General features: G+C 40.7%; 1 protein-coding gene across 1 annotated transcript in view; it reads left to right on the forward strand.

Annotated features, from left to right (window-relative positions):
• The first annotated feature begins 307 nt into the window (after window positions 1-307).
• The window catches only part of LOC134220499 (SPRY domain-containing SOCS box protein 3), a 28,328-nt gene continuing 16,325 nt past the window's right edge, over window positions 308-12,310 (forward strand). The window contains exon 1 of the mRNA XM_062699563.1: window positions 308-672. The gene's annotated coding sequence lies outside the window, so the exon portion shown is untranslated. The remainder of the gene's footprint in view (window positions 673-12,310) is intronic.

Raw genomic sequence — 12,310 nt, forward strand, 5'->3', positions numbered from 1 at the left:
CTCAAAAAGCGTTTTGCACTGTTTTATCCGCTATCTAATGCAGTGATTCTGTATTTTAAGAGCCAATGAACTTTTAATAAACTATTACTCATTGATTGTCGATGCTTTTCTTTGTATACTCCCTCCAGCATGCTTAGGTATATTATACTAATGCAATCGAACGCACAAAATAAGATTGCTCTCGTTACTGCTCATCATCACCATCCCCCGTAAACCCTCCTAACGACCCGTGTGATGTCATTCTTGCGACTGAACGCACCTACACTTGCATTGCACTCCAATAATTTTCCACAGTTGCAGTTGTCCAATATGTAGAGATGCAGTTTCTCTTCAATCGTCTTCTTCAGTGCAGAGGATCGGTTGTTAGTCGTTCGCGGTCCACTATTGGGAGTAGATTTGCTTTTGTGTATTTATACACAGCCTGCGTCTCCCGCCGACAGCCGCGAGAACCTAATCGTGAAATTCAATAACGCTGCTCTGGGAGATCTACAGCCGGTTTCTTTCATCGCACAAATGCTTCCGGAGAAGGTGAAACCTCGGTACAGCTGAGTGTTCGTTTGCAATTTATTTTAGTTTTGATACGTTATCACGTGGAGAGGTGTTTAATTCACTCCAAAGTGTACTGCATTTCGGTAGCGAGTGTAAGAAACAACTTCTGTTTATAGATCAACGGTAAGTGTTTAATTCTAAGCGGTAACTCAAACAAAACTGAACGTGTGAGCGGCTTGTTGAGATAGGTAGGGATGTGTGTAATCTAGTAATTAGACTGTTCGAAAAACATGTTTGTACGAATGGCACAAACACGCTTCGTGTGGTTTCACCTCACCGAAATCTATATGCTAACAAACCCAGTTAAGGTTACTCTAAAGTCAACCTATTGACCATCCCCAATAATTAACAACAAACCGCAACTGTTTATTATCTCAAAAATCATGCGAAGAGTAAATGCAAATGATTTGTTACGTTACTGTTTCGAATTCCGCATTATGCATGTTTCAGCGATGGTTTTTCTGCGTAATGTTATTCTACACAAGAAACCAAGAGACTGAAGCATCATGGTATGATGATGATAAATCCGCCGTAAAAGTTGAATAAAAGCTGAAAATGACACAAGATAAAGAATTAAATTTTTCAGAATAGTATCAGATTGTCTGCTAGTTAATGTCTTCTTATCCATCAACCAGGGGTGGAATTGTGCATCTCGATTCGAACGTAATTCTATCGAGTCGAACATGATTGGCATTGCGGGTTTCGATTCGATCTCGAGAAGGTACCGTTTTTCGGGGTGACATTGGGCCTAGGGGGTAAGATTGGGCCGAAAACGAAAAATGTTTCAACTCCTAATATCTCAGAAACTGTTACGAATTTTGATGAAAACTTCAAACGGTTCGAAATTATATTAAAATTCACGTCTAGGAAATCACAAAACAAATTCCAAGAACTAATTGTGCTCGAACGATAATGCTTGGAATTTGAATGTAAAACTTTTGAGCGAATGAACCCGTATTAAAATAGTGTCAGTAATGTCACACAAATCTATTACATAACTAGTTTTTAGATCAATGGATACCTGGTTATCATGTTACGATAATCTGTTGTTGATTTATAGAATTTTATTATTAATTATTGAACGGTTCTGGTTTATCGTAGCAACGAGCAATACACGCAAAAAAGGGGTGAGATTGAGCCAAGCCTTCAGTTGATTTGCCATACATAGTTGGTAAGAGCCGTAATGTAGGCAATTATTTTGAATGAACGATTGAATCGTTCCATCTTCACCGCTGAACTATTTCGTTTGGCCCAATGTCACCCTCTGTGCGGGGTGAGAATGGGCCAATTTTGAACAACATATAACTTTGAAGAATTTCCATAATTAATTATTTTTTCCCCACAAAGCGGTAAATTTATTATTCAAGCTTGTACCAAACTAATTAAAACTTGATTCCAATGTTAACTACTAGAGCTTTGTAACATTTACTTGGAGCATACCACATTTTGGCCCAATGACACCCCCGTTGACGGTACCAGAATAACGAGATGTTTTGGCATTATGCGGAAGCTCGATAGCACACTGAAAAACGACTCAAGTCGAATGAAAAACACTCGTCACCTTTATAGCTTTTGAATGTTGTTCGAGAGTTATTTCTTAAAAGACTATTATTCTTCCATTTACTTCCACTATTAACTTTTTTATGTATCAACAAGCAGATACGCATTTCGTTTCCTACTTGGAAACTTCTTCAGTGTTTGTTATCGACAAACGATAACAAACACTGAAGAAGTTTCCAAGTAGGAAACGAAATGCGTATCTGCTTGTTGATACATAAAAAAGTTAATAGTGGAAGTAAATGGAAGAATAATAGTCTTTTAACCTTGTAGCATTTCCCCTAAGACGCTCTAAAATAATTAATCAGTTATTTCTTGCTGAAAGTTTTTAATTATATTGGTTATTATTCCTCTACGGGAAGAGAATAAATGTTTTATTATTGTCTCTTGAGGAAAAGAATGTCTACTTTTATAGTTTCCAGACAATATGCAATCTCTAATTATTCCGAAATCCGCGTAAAAACGACTTCAACTAAAATCGGGTTTTTGAAGTTTTCACGTATTTTTTGACGATTTCGATAAATCGCGTGAAAAATCTATGAGGAAAATTTGCGTAAAAACGTGTATATTCCAAAATCTACGTAAAAATAGATGAGTTAAATAAAAAAGCGCATGAGATGACCCAAGTGCATTTAACTAAAACACATGGAAACATCAAAGTAATTTATTATTGAATTCTTCTTTAGCTTTAAATTATTTAGATCAAAATTGGATCTGTGGCACACACTCGATTAACATAAAACTTATAATTTGTGTCGTAACAATATCTCAATTCACAAAACATGTCGTATCGGCATAATGTTTTAATCGGTTGCAACTGTTCAATAAATAATATTGCTTTTTAAAGTCATTGAGCACAATTTGCTTGTTTATAAATTAACTGCCAATTCATGCCCTGAAGGATGCCTTTCCAACAGACAACATGCTGCACGCAAATGAAATTACTCTTAGGGTCTGTCTCATTTGGAGAATTAAACTTAAAAGTGACAGTTCGAAAATTAAAAAATCACCCCGTTATAAGAATGGCTGGTGCTACCCAGCAATTCCAATAGGACATCGATGGAAAATGATTCGATATCTGTCAAAAGTAATCTTGCTCTGCGAGCAGGTTTTTTTTTTAATCTTTCGTTTATTTGGTAGGCTCATTTGCCATGAAGCGTTACGGAGCCGAAATCATATTTTTCTATACATTTTATGATTCTTATATATAGGGTTAGGTCGAGGTTAGGGAATACAATAATACAGTAGGAAGGGAAAGGAATTTAGGGTGCTTAATTAATTACAATGCTGATGTTCACATGGTTGGCATTCTTGGTGATGTTTCACATCTGTAACGGGACAAAGACGCATTTCCTTGGGGAGACAACAACGAGAGGAAGACATACGGATGGGGTTAAACGGCGGGCCTGGGGAGTGACGACAAGATGAAGACATTCTTGAAGGATTACGATAGCAAAAGGGATGGGTGGACAATGGTTACAGTCTAACATCAGCAACTTTCAAGAATTGGTAGACAAGGGACATGTATTCGAGGTCAAGACCCGCCAACATTTCCCTAATAGGCTTTGGTTGTTTTCCTTGGACCCGGAGATGTTCAGTTAAAGCAGATCTGGGGCCACGATGCTCTTCGCACGCCCACACGACATGATCGATATCTTGATAGTTTTCGCCGCAAACACAGAGATTACCCTCTGAGAGCCCCACTCTGAAAAGATGTGCATAAAGTGTAGTGATTGGACATTAGACGACACATGGTTCGAATGAAGTCTCGTCCCATATTCAATTTTTTGAACCATGGACGCTTCGATACCTGCGGGCGAATTGAATACAGCCATCTACCCAACTCCCCATTAGTCCATTTCTGTTGCCAGCTTGTCAAGGTTTCCTTACGAACTAATGTGAAAAATTCATCGAAGGTGATTTGCCTATCATAAATATCACCTTCCACAGCGCCCACCTTAGCCAAAGAGTCCGCTTTCTCATTGCCCGGAATCGAGCAATGAGAAGGGACCCAAGCCATGGTGATTGTAAATTACCGTTTCGATAGAGCACTCAATGCTTTTCTTATCCCATTTAGGAGATACGCTGAGTGCTTCACCGGTTTTATTGACCGAACAGCCTCCAGTGAACCTAGGCTGTCGGTGAAGATGAAAAAGTGATCAGGAGGTAGAGATGCGATTTGCTCGAGTGAATAGTGTATAGCTGTTAGCTCAACAGTATACACGGAACAAGGCTCTTTGAGCTTAAAGTAGGCGCTATGGAAAACGTTGAAAACACCGAAACCAGTGGAGTCATCCATTTTTGACCCGTCTGTGAAAAAGCTTCTCTCCTGGCTGGCGTGCCCGTATTTGCTTGCAAATAATGGAGGTATTACCTCCGCACGAAGGAAGTCTGGTATTCCATGAACCTCCTGCTTCATGGACAGATCAAATGATACAGAGGAACTGTAGGAGTGTAGGAGTCTAAGAAGTTAGCACGATTGGTGTCAACCGAAGATGGGCTTACCTCAAGCGTCATATACCAGTGGTAAATACTCATGAATCGAGATTGAGGGTTTTGTTCGAGCAGCTTCTCGAAGTTGTCAATAACCAATGGATTGAGAACCTCACAACGGATGAGGAACCGGAGCGATAATTCCGCGAAACGATCTGTCAGAGGCAGTACTCCCGCAAGTACTTCCAGACTCATCGTATGAGTCGAATTCATACAACCCAACGCGATACGGAGACAGCGGTACTGAATCCGTTGAAGCTTCAGCATGTGAGTTTTCGCCGCGGACTGGAAGCAGAAGCTACCGTATTCGAGAACCGACAGAATTGTTGTTCGATACAACGTGATGAGATCTTCGGGGTGTGCTCCCCACCATGTTCCGGTTATTGTTCGCAGGAAGTTGATTCGTTTCTGGCATTTTTGTGTCAGATACACAATGTGCTTCCCGAAGGTGCATTTCGAGTCGAACCAGACCCCGAGGTATTTAGAAGACATGCTATGAGTGATTGTCTTACCCATCAGTTGAAGCGAGAACTTAGCCGGCTTATGTTTTTTTGAAAAGACAACCATCTCAGTTTTCTCCGGGGAGAATTCGATACCCAGCTTTAAAGCCCAAGTAGACAAATTGTCCAAAGTAACTTGCAATGGTCCTTGCAGATCAACCGCTGTTGGCCCCGAAACGGATACAACACAATCATCTGCAAGCTGTCTCAACGAGCAATTTGGCATGAGACATTCATCAATGTCTCTGACGTAAAAATTGTAAAGAAGGGGGCTCAAACATGAGCCCTGGGGGATACCCATGTAGCTAATTCGTGAAGTTGCCAAGTCACCATGAGAAAAACTCATACGCTTCTCTGACAACAAATTGTACACATAGTTGTTTAAAATTGGAGAAAGTCCACAGGCGTGAAGCTTGTCGGATAAGACATCGACGCAAACTGAATCAAAAGCCCCCTTAATGTCCAAAAATACTGAGCCCATTTGCTCTTTTTTACGAAAGTTAACTGAATTTCTGAAGAAAGCAACGCAAGACAGTCGTTCGTCCCCTTTCCCCTACGAAAACCAAAGTGTGTATCTGACAACAAACCATTAGATTCAACCCATTTGTCAAGCCGGTTTTTGAGCAAATTGAACCTGATTCTATCCATCCCCGGAGCAGAATTGTTGCATGAAAGGAGAGCGAGCGAGAATTCGATCATCAAAAAGGGGTGATCCATATCATCCCTGTCAGCAAAAGTATCACGTGATACTTGTTCCACTGGTACCGAATCCGGACAAACTTTCTTTGCAAAGTCGAGTATCCACCGCGACGAGCTTTCACGATCTTCGTTAACGGACGACGCGTTTCGCATTCTCCTTCCGACGGTCCAAAGAGATTTCATTGAAGTCTCGCGCGACAAGCCTTCAACGAAAGTGCGCCAATATTCGCGTTTCTTCACCTTGACCAGCTTCTTGAACTGGACTTCAAGCGCGATGTACCGTTTGTGAAGAACGATCAATCCGTGTTTCCGAAATTCCTTAAACGCGTTGGATTTCTCACGATAGAGCTGTGTATACGCGGTGTCCCACCACGGACTATGTGGTTTCCTACGAACCGAAGCTCCTGGCACCGGCCGGCGTTGTGCATGGAGAGCGCTGTCAATAACCAACTGAGATAGAAACTGGTACTATTCATGCGGTGGAAGTGTTTCTATCGACTGTATGCCATTGATGATGGCCTCCCCATATTTCCCCCAATCGATGTGCTTTGTGAGGTCATATGAGAAGTCGATAGAAGCGGATTGATTATGTCCATTGGAAATTAAAACTTCGATCGGCAAATGATCACTACCATGGGGATCTTGGACCACCTTCCAAGTACAGTCCAACGATAATGAGCTCGAACAAAAGGAAAGATCTAGACCATGGTTTCCCAAACTGTGGGTCCCGACCCCCAGGGGGGTCGCGAGCGGATTGTTGGTGGGTCGCGCAGAACAAATATTAATTGCAGCTCAAATGCCGAACCTTTTGATCATTTTTTCAGGAACATTATTTCAAGTTCAAACCGCATTTTATTTTAAATATCCATCACCACGCTATTTTATTTAAACATTTATGCCTAAAAGCTGTCCCCTAATGAAGTAAAATAAAAACGCTAACATTTTGACAAACAATACCATGTTCGTCATTTTTTGCATTTGTACATGTAAGGTAACGTGAATATTTTTTATGTGGAAGAAGCCGAAACAGATGACATTCTGATTCAATTAATGCTTAATAGGGTAAGGGAGGTATTTTGGACCACCAGTTCGACGGCTCATATTTTGGACCACTGAGTGCAAATTACTCTTGGTAGTCCAAAATAAGGGGCCCTCCTTAGCCGTGCGGTAAGACGCGCGGCTACAAAGCAAGACCATGCTGAGGGTGGCTGGGTTCGATTCCCGGTGCCGGTCTAGACAATTTTCGGATTGGAAATTGTCTCGACTTCCCTGAGCATAAAAGTATCATCGTGTTAGCCTCATGATATACGATTGCAAAATGACACCTTGGCTTAGAAACCTCGCAGTTAATAACTGTGGTGGAAGTGCTTAATGAACACTAAGCTGCGAGGCGGCTCTGTCCCAGTGTGGGTATGTAATGCCAATAAGAAGAAGAAGAAGTCCAAAATAAGATCCCCGGTAAGGGTGGTCCAAAATACATCCTTTACCCTACTACTTGGTAAAATGCATTTTTTCATAGGTGGGTCGCGAGACATATATAATTTTGCTAGGTGGGTCGCATACCCAAAGGTTTGGGAAGCTCTGATCTAGACGGCTATCTCTTGCTGGAGGAGCCACTCGTATAACTTCTCCTGTATTCAAAATTGTCATATTAAAGTCGTCGCAGAGGTCGTATATCATTGATGAACGATTGTCGTCGTACAGTTCCCCCCAGCCCGTTCCGTGGGAGTTCAAATCTCCCAAGTGCAACCGTGGCTCGGGCACCTGCGTTTGATTTCGCCATGTTGGAGTGGGGCTCACTTTGAGGCTGATTTCTAGGCTTTTTCGAGGGACGCTGGCTTTGTTTTACTCGTTTCCTCGTTGAGCCTTTGAAAACAAAGGCCCCATTTCCATTTTCAGAGTCAGAGCTACCTTGATCGTCCAAAGGAAGAGACGAGTAGATGGTGTCAGAAACAACCGGCGAAGCGGCCTTCCGCAGCATCTTGGCGTAGCTTCGACGGACAAGCTTCAAGAGCATGTGGAGGGCCTTCGTTGCAATATACAAATTTCGGTGCCGTTTTGCACACGCCACCCACATGCTTCTCTCCGCATGATGCACAGCGAGGTTTATTGCAGCAGTGCTGAGCGGTGTGGCCCAGCTGCTTGCAATTAACACAATTCATCACCTTCGGTACATACAACCGAACAGGTAGTCGAAGTTTGCCAATCACTACGTAGTCAGGCAGTGTGGACCCGGAGAAGGTGACGCAGAAAGAATCAGACGGAGAATAAACTCGCTTCTCTCCCTCCTGCGACACCGCATACATTTGTTTGCAATCCAGTATTGCAACAGGAGGCAAAGAAGCATTCTTGAAACGACCGAAACCTTGTTTCAAATCGTCGCATGTCATTCGCTTTGACGCAGCCGCGCTGTTGCCATCTAGCGGCGACGGACGTGTGCGTGAAATCACTGTTTTTCAACATGGTGAAGTATAGGAAGTATATTTTAAAATGCTTTTAAAATGTTATTAACAGTGATATGTTGAAAACTTTTAAATACGTATGGTTAGAAATTTGAAAAACTACATGTTAGGCTCCTCATCTACACATGTTTTTTTTATCAAGATAATTCAACTTTCGTGTTACCTATTTGAAAGTAAATTAAATTTCTAACCCAAAAAAGTGAACAATTTTAGGCTAAAATGTGTTTTAACGCTTTATTAAGCATTTCAAAATTGACCTCCTATATCCCTTGCTGGGTGAAATAAAAAAGCATCAGTCGGCTCCCATTTTGTTTTCTCGCTTTCGTCAGGGCCAATACTCCCCTCCGTCACCACCCCCGCGATCTCGCACGCTGCTGACGGTAAGTAAACTCTTTATTCGAGAGTGAAAAGCTCACAGGTGGCAATCTCGTTGGCCTGTTTGCGATCACTGACCGTGACACGGAGCTCACTGCACTCGACCATGTCAATGGTCATGACAGACGAAAATCGCTTTTCCAGATCTCTGCTGATCTGACTAATATTCAAGCGTTTGTCTTTGGGTCGAAAAAAAAACAACATATAACCCACTAGAGTCGGGAGGTAGGCCTTGAGGCGGAGAAGTACCATTATTCACTGGACTTATGGTGGTAGTGTTGTTTATTTCCATTCTACTCTGGGATGAAACACCAGAATGCAACAAAGGGTCATTGGATAGGGAATTCGATGAACCCCCACCGCCTTCGCCTTCGTGCATTGCGGAGACCAAGTGTCCCGCTGCAGCGAGGCACACACACACTTATTTAAAGAACACTTATCACAGGGAGAGTAAAAAAAATAACGCAAAAATAACTATTTATCTAACAGGGGGGATGGAAGAAACGAAAACTAACTACAGACTATAATAACTTATCGATAAAGATGGTAAAGAATAGGGAGACAACGAGGGGAAATTTCAAACACTTAGCTTTCTACTGCTGCGTCGACAGCTGCTTACGATTGCTGCAGTACGCACTAGACGATAGCACGTGGTACGACGCCCGAGGCGTATGTGTTGGTCGCACGATAGCTCGACATGGAATGATTATAAAGTTATGTCTGTATTGACTTTTATTTGTTTGTAAATCTGAAGAAATTGTTCTCAATCAATGGACATGTTGGGTTGATTTCGGTTTGATACCAGGGGTAGAACAATTGATCTGAGCTCCAGAACAATTTGGAGAGACTAGAATATCTGCATCGAACTAATTTGACTAGCATGCACATTAGGGTGGTTCAACAAATCGATTTTGCTCCACAGTGCTCATCTGATTCTTTACCATGTTATGAGTGTCCTCTGAAAATTTGAGCTCTTTGGATTAAAATTGATTTAGCACAAGCCGTTTTAAGTTTGCATGCAAATTAGTATGGGGAAATTTATTTTGGTGATTAATCAACATGCGATTTTTGTTGGGTGAAAGCTGATGAGTATTCCCTTTAGCTATGTAGGTTTTCTTTTAACCTGCGCTTAATGGGGAAGCGTCATTAGCAGTATAATGAAAAAATAAATTTCCCCATACTGATTTGCATGCAAACTTGAAACGGCTTATGCTAAACCAGTTTTAATCCAAATGAGCTCAAATTTTCAGAGGACATTCAGAACATGGTAAAGAATTAGATGAGCACTGTGGAGCAAAATCGATTTTTTGAACCACCCTAATGCACATGCTGGGTTGATTTTTTTCCTTTATAAATCTGAAAATCATTAGAAATACAGTCGCCTCTCCACATCTCGATATTGAAGGGATCATCGAGATAGGGAGAGATCGAGCAATGAAAGGAAAATTGAAATGGGTACTAGATCCAAAAAAAGCTCGTTGCCATGAAAAACAACAACAAAACAAATGTCATTTCCGCTTGTTGATATGTTTATTATTGTCCACAGATGGTCTAGTAGCCTAAAAATTGAACATATCGATATAAGGAGAGTGAATCCAGAACAAAATATGATCACATCACATCGAGATAGAGAGATATCGAGATGGGGAGGTTATCGAGATGTAGAATGCCTAAATATATGTAGATTGAAGGGACCAAGGAAACCATCGACATAGGGAGAGATATCGAGATACAGAACATCGAGATGTAGAGAGTCGACTGTATAACAAACTATGATCCAATGCACCGAGTTCATCATTGACGTTTGAGCGGTGCACTGTTTACTAAGAATGAATACTTTTTCATTCATCGAGTTCATGCAAGTGTTCATTTTTAGTAAACAGCGCACCGCGTAAACGTCATTGTGTTCATTCGGTACATTGACTTCTTCAAAAGAGTAAAAGTTTGCGTGATTTCGCTGTACTCCTCTTGAAGTGTTTGTGATGTTTTTGCTGCAACTGGATTACCACCCACTTTTATTTTCTACATCCTACACAGTAGGGTGGCTCAAAAAACACTTTTCAAATTTTTTGATGTGCCGCCCTCTTATTCGGTTCTATTTGATGCCCTGATGCTCTATACAAAATTTCAGCCAAATCGTTTAACGTTTGGGCGGTGCTAAACTCGTTGGAAGTTTATATGGAAAAATGTATGCAGAAACATCCAAAAACTGTGATTTGCAGTTGGACGGCACAATTTACGATCAAGAACTATGATACTCATTCAGATCTTGAAGAATTTAATACAGAATGTTATGCTGAAAACCGCGAGAAGATTAGAGTTTATTAGGCAAAGATATTAGCATTTTACTGGAGTGTTGTAGGGGTGAATTTATTTCTTTTCAAAGGTAAAAGAAACGAAATTTGCTCAAACCTTACTTCAGAGAAATGCTAAAAACTTAGCCGGGCAAACTCTAATCTTCTCGCGATTTTCTGCATAACATTCTGTATTAAATTCTTCAAGATCTGAATGAGTATCATAGTTCTTCATCGTAAGTCCAACTGCAATTCACTGTTTTTGAATGTTTCTGCATACCTTTTTGCATATAAACTTCCACAAGTTTAGCACCGCCCAAACGTTGACCGATTTGGCTGAAATTTTGTCCAGAGCATCAAGGCATCAAATAGAACCGAATAAGAGGGTGGCCCATCAAAAAAATTGTAAAAAGTTTTTCCCATACTACTACACAGCGATATCGGTGTTGGTGATTCTGGCTTTGTAGAACTCAATTGGGCCATAGCAAACTACAGGAAACTACACTTGTCATAAGACGAGTTTGTACAATCCCATTGAATTCCATCACTTAATTGTATCTTGACAAATACGTATTTCGACCTCAACAGTAAGGCCGTCTTCAGTGTCTCGTACTTGACTCGACTCAAGTCAAGTACGAGACACTGAAGACGGCCTTACTGTTGAGGTCGAAATATGTATCTGTCAAGATACAATTAAGTGGTGGAATTCAATGGGATTGTACAAACTCGTCTTATGACAAGTGAAGACATTCCACTAAAAAGCTCAAAATAATTTTCTTTACAGGAAACTAGATGAAAAACAAACGTTAAAGAATTATGGAAATCGCTTAGAAGACGAAGACGCTTAGAAGAAGATTCTCATGATTTCTTGATTCGCAGTATTCGACATGTTAACCAAAATCATATAATTCTCCTAACATGTAATTAAGTTCATGATTCAAATTCAGTTATCATTCATTCAAAGGTTTTTAAAATTATTTGAAAAAATTTAAAAAATTAAAAGGTTCTGGTTACAAATTGCTTTAAAATTGCTTACACACTTATCCCTTTATTTAAATAAACCAATGTGATGAAATTTGCATAAAAAGTTTAGTCACAAGACGAATCATTGCACAAATCTATAGTATACCATGCGTCTCCATATGCTGTTATGCTTACAACGCCAGTCACCAGTCGATTTTAGAGGTCGAGGACTGCAAATGCACACCAAAAGGCTGATCCAGTATTTTTATTTATCTTGAAGATAATTCGTCCAGCAGAAACCTTTAGAAGGCTATTATGTAGCGGGACCCTCATCATCATTATCATCAATACGCCTCCCTTTCCTCCTTCCTTCCACCTAGTCTAATCTCGTCTTTTTTGGACAGAGAACATACGTTCC

The sequence above is a fragment of the Armigeres subalbatus genome, chromosome 3, assembly GCF_024139115.2.
Source record: "Armigeres subalbatus isolate Guangzhou_Male chromosome 3, GZ_Asu_2, whole genome shotgun sequence".
NCBI classification, from domain to species: Eukaryota; Metazoa; Arthropoda; class Insecta; order Diptera; family Culicidae; genus Armigeres; species Armigeres subalbatus.